Source organism: Ornithodoros turicata, chromosome 9, assembly GCF_037126465.1.
Source record: "Ornithodoros turicata isolate Travis chromosome 9, ASM3712646v1, whole genome shotgun sequence".
Taxonomy (NCBI): Eukaryota; Metazoa; Arthropoda; class Arachnida; order Ixodida; family Argasidae; genus Ornithodoros; species Ornithodoros turicata.
This window is the reverse complement of record NC_088209.1, coordinates 24,872,751-24,892,266: the sequence shown is the minus strand read 5'-3', so window position 1 is coordinate 24,892,266 and position 19,516 is coordinate 24,872,751. Positions and strand designations below refer to the sequence as shown.

The following is a 19,516-nucleotide window of genomic DNA, read 5'->3' as shown; positions in this document are numbered from 1 at the left end:
CGATCATAACAATGAGCCAGCAAGGAACAATAGCATTTTTTTGTTAGATTATCGTGACAATTTTAATATTAGAAGTTTCTCGAAGACTGCATCTTTTAGGCGTCTTCTGTTTTCGGCCGTACAATCAGATTCGCAAAGGAGAACAGCATCTCCACAGGTGCCAATGAACAAAGGCAGGTATTAAATTTGGTGCGGATGCTTCGTACGACAAGGTAATCAGCCGCGACCATTGTCCGCCACAACAGCGAAGAATTCGCCGTCTAAAATGGTTTATCGCATGCATGCTAGCTCAAACACTGCGCCCCAAACTCGCCCTTCTTCCCGAAAGGTCAAATGCACGGCAACTTTAAGACATGAGTCAGTATATTCTGTATTAAGAAGTATTTATAAAGTATTTACGAGAATAAATACCCAAAAATTTGTATTTAAATATAATTATAAATACATTTTTCGAGTCTGTATTTAAATACAATATATAAATACACGTATTTTATATTTTAAATAGTATTTTAATTACAATGTGTTTAAATACTGCCCACCCCTGCATTATCTCGACGCAGAACTGAGCTTGGCCGCCGATTTGCGCTCTTCGAAAGGACGGCTTTCGAATTTTTTTTCGTTTTATGTTTCTGTAAAAAAAAAAAAACGTGAGGTTGACTTTCGGAGTTCAATTGGAAAAATTAAACTTCCCGCGAATTAAATTTGGTAAAAGTGTTCAGAAGTAATGGCAAAATCTCCCCAGAGGTAAACGACGTTGATCCCGTAATTTTCAGAAAAGTAGATTTTTAAATCGAATTTTATGACAGGTTAGGTGAAAGACCCCGTATACTTCAAGGCACAGCAGCTGAAGTATCTGTTCCAATTAATCAAAAGTGAATCCACACAGGATAGGAGACGAGACGCAGGTGTCTCAGACAATAAGTACTCTCTTGCTTTACAAGAAATTTTGGCTCGCACAGACGTCTTCATTCTTTCCCCGCACAGTCCACGACTGGAACAATCTTCCGGCGGACATTGCTAACGAGCAAAATGGCTCTGGTTTCGCACCTAATTTAGAAACTGCCCCGTAAATATACGTGGTAATTGTCTGTTGTTGTTTTCTTGCAAGTTCGAAATTGCGTTGTATCCTGGCAACCTGTGATGAGCCACAAGGATGGGTCAACAGTATTTTATGCATAACAATAAATACATAAAATCACCACCGCCACCACCACAACTTTTCACGTTGCATTACCGGGTTCGAAATAGTATACAACGTGTCCATTGGCAAATAGGCATATGTAGTTGTTTTGTTGGGGGGGGGGGGGTATGTGTAATGCTGATAAAAAAGAAGAAGAACGGTTAGCCATAATGTAGGCTTGCTTTTGTTGGGGTTCTTTATGGCAGTAGCAGAATTCGTCAGGTGACGAATTCAATTTCTTCCTTTTTTTTTATATATGCAAACTCATATGTAGCTTTCTTTTTTTTTCTTTTTTTTTTTTGCAACTCACATATAGCCTTTGGTAACATTCCCCTGAGAGCCTGGGGAGATGCGCTCTACGGAGAAGCACGCAGAGACGACCCTACAACAGCTTCCTCGCATTGTGTTTCTACAAGTAGTTAGCCATATGTAGCTCTCAGGACTTGACGGTAGGACTTTCCGTTGGTTCATTTCATAATTGTAAATTGCTTCAAAATCGAATCACTACAGGCTAGTATGGACGTATCATAACAGTGAACGTGAAAATTAATTCACTCTGTCGCGTCGACAACGCTTCGTTTCCATTTGCGTACGAATTCCGCACAGACGGAAGAACGCGACTTTTGTCTCGTATAGCCACCTGCTCTTGGCAAAGGAATCGGGCCTGCTGAACAGGTGTTTCCAGATGAGTCTCCGGGGTCCGTTGCACGGCAGTTTCCTCTCGACGTGGGGGTCGTCTTATATCAGAAGGTTCTAACGGATGTTCCAGAAGAGCGGTTACAGAAGCGGGACCGGGAACTCTTCCCGAAATCCTCGGGCGCAGTGGAATTAAAGGCATTGCTCTGCACACGCTGTACCAGAGAGGAGGAAGAGGGGGGGGGAGGTTCCAGCGACTTCCTGGCTGTGATGACCGATGCGTGACAACGACGCGGCCCTACGCATCGCAGGACGCGTTCGGTATAGTGGAGTATTTAAAGTGAACGCGAGTTATAGGCATCCACGCACGCGATCCCAAAGGACGACAATGCTCAGGTTCGATTTAGGACGGGGTTAGATCCATAGATCGTGAAGTTACCCGCCAAAAAGAACTCGTTACGAGTTAAGTTACCGCGTGAAAAATGTAACTAAGTTAATAACGATGTTCTTCAGACCGAAATGTGACTCGCAGTTGCCGAGTTACCTGAAAAAAAGAACGAGTTACGTCGGACACAAAATAGCGCTACACGGGTGCAGCGCGAGTGAGCAGTTGAGTTCTACCTTGAGTTGCCTGCGGAGGAGTGCAGCATGCTTGGATAGTTTTCGTTTATGTACGACAATTCGAACGCTTTGCATCTTACTCCCTGTGGGCGCACAATGGTTCAGCTCCATTTCAACGGCAGCGGTTCTTACTTCCTCAATAGAATAATCTCATAGAATGAATATCACGTTTTGTGGCATAAAATGCCATGAAAGAAACGGAGAGAAAGCAGCAAAATAAGTGGACGTGAGTGAAAAGCGAATTAAAAGTCACCTGGAACTTAGCTTAAGTTACTTTGGCAAAGTTACTTGAAAAAGAAACGAGTTCCTCTGAAAGTTGCCACGGCGCAAAAGTACCGAGTTAAGTTACAAGTTACAAAACAAAAGGAACTTAGTTACAGTAACGAGTTACCTCAAACTCTGGTTAGACCACGTCAGGCAGCGGCGGTAATTTACACGTGTATTTATCTCAAAATACGTCGAGAGTCCATGTGGGCGTTACTCGAAGACAAGCCGACTATTTGTGAACGACTGCAACGAGCGAAATGTGTTGATGGTATCATTTTCTTGAGCTTGAGGGGTGGTATATAGGGACAGGAACACAAAACACAGGTAGAGAGGGCTAGGCTCAAATCAGCAATGAAGCCTTTAATGCACTGTGTGTAAAAGGGAGACACAGGGACCCCAAGCTGAAGGAAATTATACCATCAACGTCGTTACACCAGCTTAGTTGCGTTTTAATGCTTGGTTCATCAATGTGTGGTATAAAATCGGTAAAACGTTCAGAAACCAAGCTGAATTCATATTACGTGTTGGGCCGCGAAGAAAGCGTGGTGTACATAAGCGGGCAGATGGAGAGGGAGCAGTATATAGGAAGGAATGAGAGAGAGGGGGAGCTCGAACGCGTCCATGGAGAGACTTCACGAGGAACTGTACAGACACATCAAAATGGAGATAAAACGATACACTGGTATGGATGCTCCTCTTTTCCTGCGATACCTTCTTAGAGGGTTCTCTCCTCCTCGCTTTATGTGGCATAGCAATAAAAAAAAAAACAACAACACGAAGTTGTTCATCACTTTCTCGTCCTCCCTCCGAAAAAAGAAAAAAAGATAAAGATAAAAACGCACAAATGAAGTATCTTAGGAGTAACTTATGAAATGAGTGCAAGTTGCTCCCAAAAAGTATTTAAGTTAGCATACTCAACAGGCACAAGTATTTGCGAGCTACCAAGTTACTCCCAAAACTATTTCGGGACAGAGTAACTTGAATAGAGTAACGTACAATTTTCATTTCACGGACGTGCCACTTGCTATAGCTATATGCAGAGGGGGGGATATGTTTATTAAGAAAAAAAGAAAGGAAAGGTTAGCCAGGCAAAGAGCGGGCTTGCTATTCCGAAAAAAAAAAGAAAAGGGGGGAGAAAGAAAAAAACAAGAAGGGGAATCAAAAAAGAAAAGGAAGGAAAAAGGCAGAGGGCTATGAAATGCAAATGCGTCCGTATAGGTCATCGGGCTGGGCACTCAAAAACCACCCAAATGAAATGGGAGCTGCAGGCGCGGCCGCCCTGCTCCCAGTCCTTTTTCATTTTCTTGGCAGTTACTTACTGCTACTACTTTAGGGTTTTGGTAAGTGGAAATAAAACGTGTGTAGTTTTTCATTTCATTTCACTGGAGTCGCAACCTTCGCAACAGAGCTCCACAGGACCGAGCATCAGAGCCGCAACAACCTGTAGCGTTGGGAGTTACGGAGAAGGAAGAAAAAACATTATGATCCTGCAGTTTTTACTTGTTTTTCCGAATGTCACTTCTCTCTTGACTGTATAGCATCAAAGCAAGAGAAAAGGAACGATAATGCACGCCGAGGTGCGAGAGGAACCCTGCTCTGACATGCGCCTCGTAGAAGACGTGCCAGCGGAGCTCTCTTCTCCCTCCAGCAAATGGAGCATATATTACGCCCTGCGTCAGCGGGGTAACACCCCCTTGATAAATTGCGTGTTCCCCACTTGGCACTGCGTGCAATGTCTCCGAGAAAGGCGACGACAAATGAAGTGTTTGTTGCATATCATAGGCGAGACCTATGTGGTCTACAAGTCGACTTGTCGAGTCAGTTCCGTACGTGCCCGTCGGAGTTGCTGCTTTAAGAATGCGCAATATTTTTGGGTAGCGCCAACACTCTATTTTAAAAATTCAGTGCACGATCTAAAGACTGCGAAATTGATTTACGCGTACTTGGAAATATTTGATAGTTTTGACAATAAACTCCATATGGTCGAGGAATTTATACCCATCTGTTTGGTTAGGTGCGAGGTTTTTCTTTCGGACTGGGCCATTTTTGAGTAGTTTGGACACTCAAATGCTAGGAAGACGTCACGGGAAATTGCGCAAGACGTACTAACCCTTTGATGTGCAGTTGTTCCTGTGTGTTTCTGGTCGTACACAGACGCATAAACTTGGCCCCACTTGCAGCCTCATGTTCATATGGCTTCTCATTGACGGTTGGTGGGTCAAACGATCTTGATGATAAAATACCTCCCTCGACACAAGACGAAGCGAAACATGCAATGGAGCCCTCACAGCATTGAGAAACTTTTTATAGCATTGTATTTTTGGTTGTTCGAGCTGAAAAATGTGGAATAAGCAGGCCAAACATCGTGCGCGCTCGAATTAACGAAAATACGATCAGTTGATTAGTTCACCTACACAAAATTGGCACTGCATTGTCATGACAAAATGCTGGTATTATTCGGCAAGCAATGCAAGCACTGCCCCTTGCGAGGTTACCACCCTGTCATTTTGCAATGATTTGATTACAGTGCCCTTCAGCGGCAAGGGGGGCGACAACTTTGAGACGAGTGCTATGAAAGTCAATGCAGAACGTTGTCAAGAAAGAACATCAGAGTATTAAAACGTTGTCAACGACAACACGGTGCACTTACCCAATCCTGCTACGGCCGTGAAAATCACTTTCTGTGTAAGCTGTAAATACAAATTTGACATGTCATTAGCTACTTCTTCGGCATGTTACTTATATAAATAATTGCATAAAACGTGTTCAACAGTTTCACTGTGACTGTGGAGATACTGTTGACATCGCCAGTTCAAAAAGCGTGAAAGTTCTCAGGCTCAACTGTGTTGTTTGGTGCACGGCTCTGAGCAGAACGAAACGGTTACAAACAAACGTTCAGCAAGAAACACACAGCTAACGAGTAAGTCTTCGCCCATTCTCTTTGTTCCTCTTTCTTCTTTCCGACAGTTCGGCCAGGAAAAGCCGCCCGACGGACAGCAGCAAACAGTGTAGGCCGGAGGTACAACAACGGACGCTTTGCAAGCATGAAACGCTGTACAAACCATGCCACTTCCAGAAACACCTACTGTGTGCGCATGTGCACTCAAACGTGCAGTACAATGCAATTCAATTAAGCAGCACCGATCAACGGCACTCCCCTCCTTGCACACGGACAGACAGGTCTGCCACAGCCGGCGCTGACCTTGAGCTTAACCTTTCGTAACCGCCGACCATATATGAACCCACAAAGGCAGTCGTTATTATCTCCAGCGTCATATCGTCGAGAGAAAAAGTTTAATAAGAGGCTTCTTAACGAAGACAAGGGCCATGCCTCGCTCCTATTATTCTTTTTTTTTCCCCACACTTCTGCCGAAGCTACCTGACCAGACAAAAGGGGGCGCAGGGCGTCCATTGCGCGTCCGTGAACAAAAGACGACCAGGAATCCGTTTCCTGTCACCACGTTTTATCTCGATTATTATTTTTCTTTCTTTCAGCGTCCATGTTGGACCTTGAAAACGGCTCTGCAGTTATACACCCCAGCAATCGTAAATAAAAAAAGATATGAAACCTGGCTGCAAAAGGCCAGGTTCTGTGGAAGTTCTCTATAGACTGCGCGCTGGGGTAATTGCATGTCCAGTCAACGTCTGCAATGGTGATTAAATACGACGCAACGCTCTAATGAAGGCTGAGTCATTACGCTGTACGTCTGCACTCTCGGGTAAGTTGTCTCGAGCTTGGTGTGTTCACAAGCACACAAGTTTTTGTAGGTTGCACGAAACAATGTGGCTATACGGGCTACGGGGACAGTGAAGCACCGCAACATGCAAGCTGTTGATGGGCGAAACAGGTATCGATGAAAATATAATAATTGGGAGTAGAATTACACGGGTATGTCCGCCTCCATATCTGCAGACCTTATCCTGTGGCACTTGCAACATGTCGTCCACACCCAGTGTGTGGAGACATGCTACAAGTGCCACGGGGTAGGACTGCGGATATTACCGACCGCCTGGCCCCGCTTGCACGAATATTGAGGAAATTTCTCAGTGGTGTCCTCAGCAGCTTCGGTAGTGCTTCGGGAACGCATTATTGTCCTCAATGTTGTTCGTCCTCAACGCTGTTCGAGCGTCTTCAACTGTCTTCAACGTTGTTCGCGCGTAGAGCACTGCCAAAGTTACTGAGGACGGCACGGAGGAATCTCCTCAACGTTCGTCCCAGAGGACCCTGGGATTTTGGAACATGCGCCGGAAACCTCGGACACGCGGTGCTGAAGGCAATGTTTACCTCTCCCACATCGCTACTGTCCTCGCCCTGCGATCTTGACCTCAAGAAGCCAGCATGCTATCGACGCCAGTTTACAGCTTACGATTTATTACAAATTACATCGAGGCTGACTAAGTTGCATGTCTGTCCCTGTCCGCATTAGCCCTTGTCAGCTGCCGGCTCTTGCAGAGACTGCGCTTCGACGCCGAGACTGGGAGGTGTCCTGGCTTCGAATTAAGGCACAGGCTGTGCTTGTCCAGGTGCTTTCCCTATTTTCCTCGGACGATACAAGGCAAACGTCGGCACAGTTTCCCGTGAAGTCGGCCCAGGACGTACGATCCCCTCCAGGCAACATGCCGCTACACCAGCAGGCAGATCGCTCAGTAATAACACGACACTAACCAACAAAGATACATAAGATGGCGTAGATGCAATCTATAGCTGGCGGATAAGCTCCGTGATAGGCGAGCCTGAGCGATGGGCTGGTGTTCGTGTCGTGGATGTGTGTTTTTCGCCCATCGCTCAGGCTCGCCTAGGCTATCATGGAGTAGCCAAACAAGCAACCGTGCCCGCGGGAATGCGCGGAACACTGTTCTTGACCCACCATGAGGAAAAATAGGAAAACAAAAGGAACTGCATTACGGCTCTTGCAGTTCTTGCCTCTTTCCCTGATAGGATGCAGCAGAGATAGATTTGAGTCCTTTCTAGCTGTCTTCAGTATGCATTGAGCGATTGCTTTCCCATTCGCGTCTTCTTTCTCAGTTCAGGAATTCCTGCACCTGTAAGTGTCCCCCGGAAATCTCTCATCTGTTTGTACTTTGTGTGTAAGCGTACTGGGGTAGCCAGTTGGACTTCGTCGTAACTCACATCCCCATTTTTTTTATTTATCACATTACGGTCACCATAATCACATTGTAATGTTCCGAGATAGACGGCTGCAAGTGCTAAGGCGATACGATGAAGGCTTTACATTGATTCCGTGTAAGCGCCGCGAAGCAACTGTGGCTATGAACGGCTTTATGAGGTGGGCAGATGGATGGAGAGGACAGCAGGAAGGAATGTGGGACAGGAGGTTAGTGTGCGTCCTGGGCCGACTTCAAGGGCAACCGTGCCGACATTCGTCTGAAAAGCCTGCTGGAAAAACAAGAGAAAACCTCAGACAGCACAGCCGGTGGTAGTATTCGAACCCACCACCCTCAGCACACCTTCACCACGACCCTGGCTATCACCACCGAGTGGACGCTTTTACCCCCTCGACAATACCACTGGTCGATGACGACTGGATTCTATAGTCTATCACACCCTCTTTTTGCGACAACACAATCGGCTTACGCGCAACAGATGCGCACGGATGCACTCATAGAAGGATTTTCCCAGCTCTCACCCACGCTCCTGTTCAGAATACCTGCCAGAAAGGGGGAAAATAGCCAGAAAAACCAGCAGGTGCAGGTGGCGCCCCCTACAGAATTCCAACATCCCACTGAGATGAAAACAGCGCGCAAATTCCTCCAAATGATACGCTCCACGCTGTATCTGAATGTACATGAAGGGGGACTCTGCAGGGAGACAGTTTCTTCAGCACTATGATTCGTTTCCATACCAGGGGCGCATCCAGACCCCCGGTTTTGGGGGGGGATTTCTTTATCGGAGCGCGTAGTGGGGGTGGGTAGAGAGGGAAATCCCATGTATAAACTGACGTTTTGGGGGGCTATCGCCCAACTGCCCTCCACTCGGATCCGCCACTGTTCCCTACACAAGGAATACCGAATCATCAACTTTACTGGCTTATGCATAAGGTTCCTTGTTTTGAGTACTTACGCCGGCAACTGTTCCAGGGATTCCACGAAAACAAGAAACCGTCGATAACCGCCGTAAGAACGGTCTCCGATCCTCTCCTGGGGGGTCTCCCTAGCATCTCCTTTGAATCTTCAACGTGAAGCAGACCACGCCAAAAATGAGCATTGCCTGTGAGGCTGTGCTCGGTCGGTGGGTCATCTCATGGGCAGGGCGGCGAGAGAAATTACGGGCTCCTTTTGCTTGTTTAGTTCCGTGAAGAGGGCTCGCCTGTTTTCGCCTACACTGCACTAGATTTGCAATCACAGCCATTGTCCAGCGCCAACTTATACAGCTACCAACGAACAACAACAACAACAATAATATATTATGGAGAAGTGACGATGTCGTGGTACGTCCGAACGATATTCCATGTAGCATGAGTATTTCAGTACGTCCATACAAAATACCCGCTACACCTCGTACTTAAGTGAAGTTGTTGGCGTGCCTTCTTGTACATCGGCTCCGACTGGTGTACCGTGGGAAGTGATAGCCCCATTCACAAAAGCCGTATTCCGTTGCGTTTTCTCACGCGGTATAGTATACGTAGCGTCTAGTTTTGAAAGTCACGCATCGGCAGCTTGGGCCCCCGCTCTCTACGCCATTGACAACATCCACAGAAGAGTACGCTGTCGCTGCACGTGCAGTCCGCCCATGCAAGGAAGGGCAGAAGAAAGCGCATCTTTTATGAAGAAGAGTTCGCGGATCGAGAGGTCCGGAGTGTGGATGGATATAGACTACACCAACCCAGAGTGTAAACAGCGTGAGATGATGGTACAAAAACGGACTGAGTACTGGAATGCGTTTACCTCTGTTGACGGTCACGATTTCTCTGTCGGGAAAAGCGACCATGACTATAATACGGCAATCCATGGTGAGGAGAAGAGCTCCATCGTTTAAGGATCAAAACGATCAAGCTAAAAGCGTAATGGTAACAGTGTGAATCATTAAACAACACCACGAAGTAGGTATTCACAAACCCCTTACGCAGTCCATAGACCAACTTCCACCTGGGGCAAGTATGACAGTGAAGTGCCCTCTGCCCTATAGAAGCATCACTGTCTAAACATTGCGCATAATAGTCAGAAAGAAGAAGAAGAAGTAAAATGAGGTGTAGAATTCACATACCTGTTATTCATTTTTCGCTACACACATGTAACTGTTTATTTGTCCTGTTGCGTAAATGTTCTGCACTTCAAAGCACTACAGAAAAAAAAAAAAAATCGAACGAAAAAAAAAAGCGGAACAGTGAAAAGTAAAATAAGAAAAGTTCGATTTTAAATTCCGCAGTAGAAATTTTCACGATTCTCGCTTACTACATTGGCATTGGTCTTGCACTGCGATGGAGTGGGGTGTTGGTGTTGGCGGTGTTGGTGGTGCTGACGAAAACAGGCTTGCGATGGAGTAGAGTACCGCTGCCAAAGAGGGGCACCACTGAATCAGGGTGCAGAAACGGGGTAGTTGATGTCGTGTGCATCCATCGGAAAGAACAGCGCTTGTGAAGGAGAGACAAGAAAGACACGGACGGGACCACACTGACTCAACTAACACAAATTTATCGCAAATGCTCTCAGAGAAGCATTGTCACTCAGGAGCATAGAAAGACTGCGAGGAAGATAGGAAACAAACGAAGCTAGTTTTTGATATATCGTATTCCGGGGGGGGGGGGGGGGGAATGAGGCCCCATGGCATCATCATTTAATTATTGTTGATATTGTGTTTTATGCACACTTTCTTCGTCTTTTTATTTAGTGTTATTTTATTTACAATACTGTCCATCGAGCTTTGGATCGTTACAGGAGTGAGCTATACACATGTGTTTCCAATTTACCTAAAAACGTAGGCCTGCTCTGCTCGGCAACAATTGATTCAGGAAGGATTTTCCAGTCGTGTACGGTCCTAGGGTAATATGAGTATTTAAACACATCGGTACGGGCCTGAAATTCCTGAAGGGCCATACTATGTTTGTGGCTTGAAGGCTGACTGTGTGCAGCTAGATAGGGAGAGTAAGGGTTGCGCTTACGTAACACCAACAATTGCTTAAGTCGCTGTACCTTGAAATATAACTCAATTGGGGGGCAGCCCCGCCCGTCTACATAAAACAGATGCCGAGGTTGTTCATCTGAAATCCTTATAAATAAATCTTGCTGCTTTACGTTGCTCACTTTCCAGTTTTTTCTTATGAATGGCAATATGTGGGTCCCAAACCGTGCAGGAATACTGAACCAACGGGAGAACTAAGTATTTATACGCCGTTCGTCTAACCTGCGGTGTGCTTATCCATAATGTACGTCTGAGCAACAAAGTCGAAACATGAGTACTCCATGAAAGATTCGACTGGAAATATACCCCAAGATACTTAAAGGAGTTCACCTGTTTTAACAAGACATCATCAACATAGTAGTCACAGGATAGCCGGCGTTGTTTTGTTGTCACACACATACATATTGTTTTCTTTCTGTTTCTTTCCATATACTGTTTCTTTCATACGTGTAACAAACAACCGCCTCGCTAGAAGAATCGCCACGTTGCTCGGTATGGATACAGTCGTGGTCTCCGCATTATCTATGCCATGAAATCCTTCCCACGACGTAGGGCACACATAAGTCTCGTATTCATTAGGGACCGAAAGAACAGTGGTGCACCATCCGGTGCCGCACTTTCTGAAGGGAACATCTCGTGGAGCAGCTATTGCAGGAAATGAAAAGCAGCTTCTAACGGAGCTGATAAGAAGGAACGCTTCCTCTATGCGAGAGTTCGATGGTCGCAAAGAAGATCTTTTACGGGTCACGACAATAATTATTCCGAAGTCCAAGTTCGCCGTCACTGTAGGGGTTATATACTGGCGGGAACACTCTGAGAACGTGATACGCGCCATAGTATCTTGAGCGTTGTTCCCTGTACAAAGCATGCCTGAGCTGAGTTAAGATTGTCGGTCATGTCACTTCGTATTCATGGTGTTCACACGAAGGCACATGGCTGTGAATGGGTTTAGAAATATACTACTTTCTAACATTATATTCCAGAATGTTGCCATATTTCTAGGGAGTAGAAAAATAGCTTTTTTTTATTCTCGTAAACAACACCAACAACAACAATAATAAATGATGAAGAAGCGATGATGACATGGGATGTTTCCCCGTGGTAGTCACAGGACTCTACCCCACTTCACAGAGGTTAATATGAGAGGATGGATTAACCGTGAGCGAAAAGCGAAGACAGGTCGGAGTTCTGTTTAGAGCTCTTCGAGGAGGCCAGTGACTTGCACGAAAGCAAAAAGGGAGCGAAGAGCCCGGCACTGATGCGCAGGGGAGCTCCATGGACAAATTTGCATGGACAAGCTGAATGGTCTATGGTCAAGGAGCTCAAGTTGGCGTCGAAACACCCGGCGTTCACACGTGTACCGGCCACAGTCCTCAATGATATGGGGAATCGTAGCTGGGGTGTGAGAAGCTAGTAGAGCGCCGTGTCACTGTAACCCAACTTAACCCGGAACACAGGGGGGAAGGCGATGTTGAGTCGTAGAAGCCGCAGAAGTGAGGTAAAGCTGCGAGGGAAGCCACCTGGCATCTTAGATGATAATGACGGGTTCACTGCATGGAGGAGTGACCATTGAGTGATGTCATGGCGCCATTGATAGCGTGCCAAGTGTGACACCAACGCAGACAAGTAGAAGAGTCTATCTCCGTTGGAGAGCACAATGGGCACGGCTCTGCAGATACAGTGGGCCGCGGCAGCCGCCAAATCTGCCTCCTCGTTGCCCTGAACATGCCAGTGTGGCCGGGGATCCACTGTAGGGTCAACCAGTGTCGCTTTTTCCCAAGAACCAACGTCGTCAGGATACTCACTACCACCGGGGCCAAAGAGCCGCGGATGCCCATGCTTCCTACACATTGCAGGCGTCGGCTCCGGTGGTGAGCGAGCAACCGTAAATAGTGTCGGATGGTTTCTCTTCGGTGGAGGACATCGATAGGTATTTCTCCGGCGTCGGCGATCACCATCCGCGTCTCAGCGCTGCGCGGGACACCAAGGCTCGTCCGGAGGCTGCGTGCCAGTGTACACCGAAGCTAGTACTGAGACGTGGCTGACAGAAGTGCAATACGGGCAAGCTGTATAGCAGGGAGCCGCGAACCAGAGTTTTGTGGCGCACAAGAAGATCCCGCTCAGTGCAGCCTCAGCGCACACCTACAAAGTGGCGAATCACATTCCCCCAGCGCTGAGCCTTTGAGACGATGAAGTCAATGTGCCTTCTCCACGAGAGGTTGATAATCAAGATAATCCAGTAAACTTCCAATTACGCAACGAAACGCACGTCTATATACTTGGGCACTGCATAGTGTTGATGATATACAGGGTGTCCCAGCTAAGTGTATACAGATCTTTTAAAAATATATATATAACACTTTTTCCAAGGTGAAATCAGTTGCAATATAGCATATGCTGAAGGGCACTCCCTAGGAGGGCATTAGCAAAGTCCAAAGGCAATGTCTTAATTAACTTGTTAATTATAAAAGCTACAAAGTTGTCCCAATGAAAACATCTGTTCCTTTCGGTCACCTGATATCGTAGCCGTTTTCAGAACAAAAATCCGTTCCATAGATCGCCCGCAAAAAATTTGTGAAGGAACGCCATTGTTTTCTTTATTTTGTTCATTGCGCATCTTCGCAGACGCGTATTTCCTTCATCCCCAACCTGAGAGGGGGGAAGGATCACACTATCGCCTCTCGCGTCCTGGAAAAAGATTAAAAGGAAACAGAACATGCAACCTAATGATGAAAGATGAAAGTCCTGCTTGAAAGATGAAAGTGATCTGCTTTCGTATTCCGGAATGGCCTTGTAAGAGTTGTACTTTTTAGAAACCTCGCGAATATTGTGCATTCCTAACTCAGTGTAATAGCCACCCGAAAGAGACTCGGGGAAGGCACGTTGGACGGTGGACACTTGACGCCTCAGGGGGTCTTCGCGACCAGATGCTCGCTGGCAATAAATCAGTAGAGTGGGCCAAGGAAGATGCACTGTCCAAAGTTGCATGGTGCACGGATTGACAGCTTGGTCCGTTACCCATAAATACCGAGTAGTGGGCGGACAATTAGGAGGTGCCTGGTTCGTTCCAAATTCAAACTAGGCCAACCATGAGTTGGAGACGTTTGAACCGGGCTCCTGGGATTGGTGTTTGCTGGCGGAGGTTGTGTCCCAAATGTCACTCTTTTAAACGGAGGACACACGAAAATCCGTGTGTGGAAGCCGCAAGGATTGGATGAAGACGAGGCGAAAGCCCCGTGACTTCAGTCGCTGTAGTATTGTCTTGTATATAGTTATGTAAATGACTATGTAAATAAAGCCCAGTTATTGTTCGAGAATACCGCCTGTCGGACGTCTCTTGGGAATATCTCCGATCTGTGAGCTACATCAACGGACCATCTTCCAGCAACAACGGAAGAAACTTTACTGGCGCAGCACGACAGTCTGCTCACCTACGGAGAGTTGAACCATCCGGACGGACGGACGATATTTCGAGTCGGAACAACGAGGGCATATCAGCGCAAGACAGCGGCAGACCATCGGAGTGTCCAGGAAACTGAAGGGACAGCTCCAGTCATCGTCAGGATCCCAGCTTTGCGAAGAAGCATAACGACCAGCAGCAACATGGAACAACTTCGAGGCAAGTTAGCCGGAGCATTGCCGGCTGCAGCCGTTGGAGCGGCTGTGACCAGAAAGCAGTGCTAGCCAAGCCCAGAAGCAGCTCCGCGACGGACAGCGGAAGCTAACTGCAACGGACTGCAGTGAAGGTGTCTGTGCCAGCGACGAGTAACAAGGACAACCCAGAGACCCAAGCAGCGGTGACGCGACGTTGTAGCGGCAGCATCACCGGGGTCAGCTGTGTTCTTGGATTGTTGGACAGAACCTCAACGCATCCTCCGGAAGCAAGATACATGAGGTAGGTGTTTCGTTGCTTACGTCCTGTGTGCACTATGATCGAGTCTAGTAACGGGCACAGAGACAGGGAAAACATGCGGAGCGATGAGGAGCTAGAGGTAGACGCAGCGTTGATAGACGCCGTCGAATATGTACATGGCGTTTGTGGGATCGCCGCGGCGCCCGCAAAGAAATGGGAGATCTTAGATTTGAAACTTCAACTTGCCGAACTAAGAGTAAACAATGCGCGAAGTTTGAGGTGTAATGAGCGACGTGAAGCCGCAACCTTCCGTCCAAATCAAAGGTTCGTTGAGGTGAGAGACCTGCTAGGCAGGCTGAGCGTGTCCCTTAAGGAAATGCCCAACGAACCGTCATCAGTAGCCCAGTGGCTACGAGACGTGGAACAAGCACTTGATGCTCAAGGCGTTCCGTATCCGTGGAGAGCGGGATTTTTGTACCCCCTATTAAATGGGAGAGTTGATCAGTCGTACTCAAAGCTGTCGCCTCCAGTGCGAAGTAATTTTGAGCTGCTGTGTGAAGCAATCATTGAGGGCGTGACGTCTAGTACCGTCGTAGCATCTTTCAGCCATGCTGAGGATGATACTAGCAGCGTAGGCGACCTGAAGGTCGATGTAATCAGTCAGTCAGACATTGATAGCGAAGGAAATTTGTCAGAAGCGTCAGTTCATGTCGAATGCCGTGTGGTGACAGACGTACAGCACTGCGGTAATTCTCGTTGCACGGGCGAAGACCACTGCGCCGAGCAGGTCGGCGACGTCCGTTTGCAGTGCACTGCTTTGCACGCTAGCATGAGCGAAGGGCAGTTGCCCAGTCATGAAGGCGGAAGCTTGACGTCCGACTGCGAGGGCGAGGGGCAGGCGAGCAAGCGCCCCAGCGCAGTGCACCACATCGGCAATGAAACACCTGCAGAGAATGAGCATAGCACGGAGGTCGAAACATGTAGCCTCGAAAAGAGTGAGATCCGTAGCGATCCTCACAAGTCCGTAACAGGCACAAGTCATGTTTCTCGCAAGCTCCTGACAGGTAAAGCCGTATCAGACACGAATGTGACGAGCGAGTTGCTCGAAGTAGCTCACGAACGCGTATATGACGCGTCGCTCCGTTCCAGACCGCTGGTGAGCAAACGGAGCCTGCCGGCGCGATGGGTTGCTGACAAAGTGTTAGGGATCGTAATCGCACGTAGGACCCACGCAGAGGTAGTCACAATGGGGAGGCTAGTGTTCGACACGTTAGACTAAAACCCATATATAATGTATGTCGGTTCTGGTGCACTATGGGATGTGGGCAATGAGGCACCTATAGAGTGCAAGTGCAGTGGGACTTTGCTTGTGAACTCTACCTTCAGTTACGTTTGTACTGCACTGTGTCGTAGCCCGTATTTAAGTTGACGTGTGTATTGATGATCCTGAGACCATAAGAGGGAATATCCTTACGCGAGTGCATTGCAGTGTATACAGTGTTTGCAGCTGTTGTTATCGTAATCCAAATGATTAGGCTACACAACTCTTAGTGATATTGTTCCTTGTGTCGCAATAGTGCCCCACAAGTAACTTAAGGGGGGAGATGTAAGAGTTGTACTTTTTAGAAACCTCGCGAATATTGTGCATTCCTAACTCAGTGTAATAGCCACCCGAAAGAGACTCGGGGAAGGCACGTTGGACGGTGGACACTTGACGCCTCAGGGGGTCTTCGCGACCAGATGCTCGCTGGCAATAAATCAGTAGAGTGGGCCAAGGAAGATGCACTGTCCAAAGTTGCATGGTGCACGGATTGACAGCTTGGTCCGTTACCCATAAATACCGAGTAGTGGGCGGACAATTAGGAGGTGCCTGGTTCGTTCCAAATTCAAACTAGGCCAACCATGAGTTGGAGACGTTTGAACCGGGCTCCTGGGATTGGTGTTTGCTGGCGGAGGTTGTGTCCCAAATGTCACTCTTTTAAACGGAGGACACACGAAAATCCGTGTGTGGAAGCCGCAAGGATTGGATGAAGACGAGGCGAAAGCCCCGTGACTTCAGTCGCTGTAGTATTGTCTTGTATATAGTTATGTAAATGACTATGTAAATAAAGCCCAGTTATTGTTCGAGAATACCGCCTGTCGGACGTCTCTTGGGAATATCTCCGATCTGTGAGCTACATCAACGGACCATCTTCCAGCAACAACGGAAGAAACTTTACTGACCTACGTGATAGAGGGACGTGTCGGACGCTGGTAAACAGGCCTACTACGTTACCTGCTCCGGTGTGCTTGTGCAAGTACTTCGCCATGCACAATGTTTTTCACGAGGAAATACAAATATTTGTATCTTATTATCTAGTTATTTTCAGCGACATTTACGGCATAGGCAGCTCTCTTTCCTGATCGATTCGATTCGATTTGATTTTAAGAAAGAATAAAACGGAGATTTTGGCTTCACTAGTGTGAGGCCCGCAACTCCACATCACTTGCACCAGTTACTTTGGTGGAAAACTCCTGTAATGATGATGGTAATGAAGAGGAAAATGATGATGATGATGATGATGATTAGTGGCGGTGGTGATTCCGACAGAAAACAATTGCATACACACTGAGATGTCACAGAACGCGCAAACAGTCGAACAGTAAAACCCACAAAACACTCATAGGCTCAAAACTTGTTTGTCTGCGTCAATGTCCCGGAAAAATTTCACTACGGCGGAGAACGCCCGGTGTCTGACACTGTGATTCCAGGGCCCAATTATCTTTGATACACTGAGCGGGCGGCCGTCCACTGCTGCCAGCTCCGATTGAGAAAGCGACGAGCTTCAGTGTACCGTACGCGGGACATCAAAATGGGCTCAACATCTTCCACAACACCGCACATGGAGCAGTCTGGAAAGGCTACTTTTCCGATCATGGTGTAAAAAGCTACGGCTGCATGTATAGGACCTTCAGATGGAACCGGTGGATTAGGGTCTTCATGGACCGAGGAAGCGAGGCTGGGACCACGAACGAAAAATCTGGGTCTCTGCTTGATCAGTGGCGGCCTTCCAGAATCACTGCGCCACAGGTCTCTGCTTAGTCTCTTCGTTAAAGTTGATGTCCAAGGGGGTAAAATACACTTTACGAACCGGACCGGACTGATGCACTAGGGAAGCCGCTGCATCGGCCGCGTCATTTCCAGGCTTGCAGGAATGGGCAGGGATCCACTGAATGATGATGTCGTGTCCTTGTGCTATACACACGTGTTGTAACTCTTAATGGCGTCGTGTACGATTGAAGCAAGACCTGCTGATCCGCCCTGCGCTTGGCAATCAATAAGGCTGCATGTGTCATCTAGACAGCTGCATATGTGTCACATTTGTATAAGCGCACCGTGCGGACCAGAAAGCAAATGCTCAAAAGTACACTTTTAAAGTTGACGCACTCTACGTTTCCTTAGTATCATGTTAGGACAATGTGCACGTACCACAGCTATTGAGGGAGAAGTACAGCTGGATTGGTGTAAAGTTAGACGGCAAAGGCTGCGTAACAGAGACGTCGTGTATAGGCTGCTATGCAGGAAGTAAGCGTCCAACAGTATAAGTGAGACGAAGCAACGGGAATGCTTGTTCGACAGTTCGGAATGACATTAATACAGAGGTATGTGTCACTCGCTTCCTCTTGCTCAGTCACAAGCGACTCGAAAATTCAACGTCCCCATTGGGGCTGCGAGGTGCCACGTTCCTTATGGGTGCTAAGTAATTATTTCCGTTGTTGCTGTCGTGTCGTCCCTTTATGTGCCTGTGCCCGGGCTTCCCCAATCATGGATATGGTCCACCAGCTTACCTGTATTTGTTCCACTTTGTCTGTAACTCGAAACACCCTCTTGTAGAGTCGCGCCAGCAGCAACAACAATTTTTATATTCCGTGTTAGCGCCGCGAAGCAACTGTGGCTATGAGCGGCGTACAGATGTGAACAGATGAAGAGAGGACAGCAGGAAGGAGTGGGAGACAGGGGGATTAGGATGCGTCCAGGGCCGGCTTCAAGGGGAACTGTGTCGACATTCGTCTGGAAAGTCTTCGGCAAAACCCAAGGAAAACCTCAGACAGCAGAGTCGGTGGTAGGATTCGAACCCACCACCTCCCAGTCTTCAGCACGACCTTGGCTACCACCAACGAGCGATACGCCTTAACCCGCTGGGCCATGCCTCTGGTAAAACAACAAAACATGGTTGTTGATCATGGTATCCTACAACCGTGCACACGAGGCGACATCATTCCACAACTTGGCAATGACACGCACGCGAAGGTCCAAATAAGTTCGCCCAGCAACAAAAAACAATAACAACAAGACAGCAACAAGAAAGTGGAGGTTATATAAATCTGGCCTTTCTAAATATTACGCCATACCTTACTAGCTTGACAAGGAAATTTGAAAGAAGCATGAGATATTAAACCGCAAAAGCTGTATTAAACCGCATTAGATAAATAAATCCACTTGACCAGACTCGCAGTCAGCCGATTAGCACAGCATAGATGGTTACAAACAAGAGCAAGCAGCACGCGCCTTGTGGACACGAGGCGGAGACAATGTCTGCAAGATGGCGAGGCACCGAAGCGTGTTTCCAGAAAGCCTTTCCACCTGTTCCAATTCTCTTCTAAGTGAGCGCGGGTGTCAGGTGCAACGTCGTCCCCCGTAATGACCCCTCCATCTGCCGATGTCCACGCTCCGCGCACTCCTTTGCAACTTTATGCTCTCACGTCGGGAGCCGCAGTCAAGGAACGAGGAATTAAACACCATCCAGGCAACAGCTTGCTACCGCGGGCTACCTTTTAA

At 47.5% G+C, this 19,516-nt stretch overlaps 1 protein-coding gene across 6 annotated transcripts in view; it reads right to left on the bottom strand.

Annotated features, from left to right (window-relative positions):
• LOC135368445 (cadherin-23-like) overlaps positions 1 to 19,516 on the bottom strand; it is a 489,752-nt gene that overhangs the window by 283,418 nt on the left and 186,818 nt on the right. For 5 of the 6 annotated variants that reach the window (XM_064601708.1, XM_064601707.1, XM_064601705.1 and 2 more), the window contains one exon: positions 5,355 to 5,394. The exons of the other annotated variant lie outside the window; for it this stretch is intronic. The gene's annotated coding sequence lies outside the window, so the exon portion shown is untranslated. The remainder of the gene's footprint in view (positions 1 to 5,354; positions 5,395 to 19,516) is intronic. 6 annotated transcript variants of the gene reach the window in all.